We start from the raw sequence: 2,073 nt of genomic DNA, 5'->3' as shown, positions 1-2,073 counted from the left end.
AATGAATGATATATTAACAAAAAAATAAAATTAATTTCTTAAAAAGAATAGAAAAGCGGCTGTGCCTGTTGAGCCGCTAGTCTAAATAATACTAGTATAATGTATTCGTTATACAAGAACTCTATTTGTTTTTAATTAACAATCAACTTTTAAAATTTTATTATTCTTATGAATATTTCCCAATGTATTATGTATTTTAACAATACTACCTTAATCATTCATATAAACAACTACACGAAACTAAAAGAATATATGTAATTTAATATTTTTAAGTCTTTATACAAGGAAAGAACAAGTATAATCTATGTGAGTTGTTAGCTGTAAGGTCCCACATCGGTTGGGGAGGGGAACGAAGCATGCCTTATAAGGGTGTGGATACCTCTTCCTAGCATGACGCGTTTTGATGAGTGAGTGTGGGGGGCTTCGGCTGTTACATTGGCATAACCTCATTGTATATATTTTTGTCTTGACTTCTCCACATTAACTCTCTATCTCATTTTTCACCTTTCGATTTCTTAGAGGAGATAACTACATTTTATTGATTAAAGATATAAATACAAAAATAACAAAAGAGCATAAACTCAATAATTATAAATATAATTATTTGTAAATATAATTAATTGTACTTTTTTATCTAATTAAAATTTCAGAATAAATAATTTTATAACATAGTAATAAAATTCTTAAGTTAAAATATTTAGAGTTCTATCTTTATTCATTTTCCAAAAAAAATACATAAAACAAATTTGTCAAAATTCAATAATCAATACTAAATATGTATTATTTTTGTGTGCATCTTTTTCATATATCTTCCATTTTAATATTAAAACTGATTGATAAAAGTACAAAAAAATTAAAATTATCTCTTGTTTTATAAAAAAAAAAAACTTTAAGTGGGTTTTTATTGGCGTTCACTCTTGGTGGGCTACTCATCAAATCAAATCAGAAAAATAGGTGAAAAATAAGTGCAGCAGTTGATCTTTGGCACAACCTAAGAAAAAAACAGAGCTAGACATGATTTGTCGGACCCATAAAATTATTCTTCAGTTTTTGTCTAAATCATGCTACTACATACATTTCAAAATAATAACAATTACTTTTGCTTTTCTATATTTAATTTTTTATTTTCATACTTTTGTGAATAGAATCTAAAAGCAGCAAAGATATGCAATTATATATGTTCCTTTTGGTATACTCAAACTCACCAAATAAAAAAATTAATTATATTTAATTATAAAAAAAACTTGTTCGTGTAATATTTTTCATGCAGTAAATGATATATTTGTTATATTATATTAAACTTGATATAAATCATCACAAAAATATCTTGTGGGATGATCACTTCTCGAATATAGAGAGTGAGAATAGATATGATTTTGTAAAGTATTTAACATGGGGGAGAAGAGAGGATTATCTAACAAGTTTTGTTTCTAAAATACTTTTCCTTTTGAATTTTGTTTTCTTTAATAGACGTAAGTCCAGGGGCCATTGATATTAAATAATGGTATGTCATATTGGCATTGTTGATTTGTTTCTAATTGAGACAAAATCATAGCGTGGTTGGAGATAGCAATCATCACTGTTCACTGACTTAGGAAACCTTTCTATTAGATATTTGGGCCTTCATTTTTGGTTAAGCCCGTCATAACGCTGGGTCCAACAATTTCTAGTTGAGTTTTTGTGTATGTTGGTGTACGTCAATTTGGCCCACACAGTGCCTTTGAAAATTAGTAATGTACTAATGTTTACGAACACAAAAAAAATGTTTATGAATTTAATTTTTATAAAATCTTTTATATACTAGTATATCAAAATTAAATTTGATATATATTTTTGATAGTCACAGTAAAAAACTATGTGTATTTAGATTGTAGTTTGTCAAGTCATCAAAAAAAAGATTGTAGTTTGTCAAATTAGAATTTGAATGAAAGTGATTTTATAGAATTAATTTTGAGTAGAAGTAAATTTGTGCCAACATGATTTATGTTTGGTAACTCTATACCAAAATTGATTTTGATAAAATAAATATTGTTTAAATAATATTAGTTAAAATCACCTTTAAAAAAATAATTA

This window comes from Arachis ipaensis, chromosome B08 (assembly GCF_000816755.2).
Source record: "Arachis ipaensis cultivar K30076 chromosome B08, Araip1.1, whole genome shotgun sequence".
Taxonomy (NCBI): domain Eukaryota; kingdom Viridiplantae; phylum Streptophyta; class Magnoliopsida; order Fabales; family Fabaceae; genus Arachis; species Arachis ipaensis.
This window is presented reverse-complemented; position numbering follows the sequence as displayed.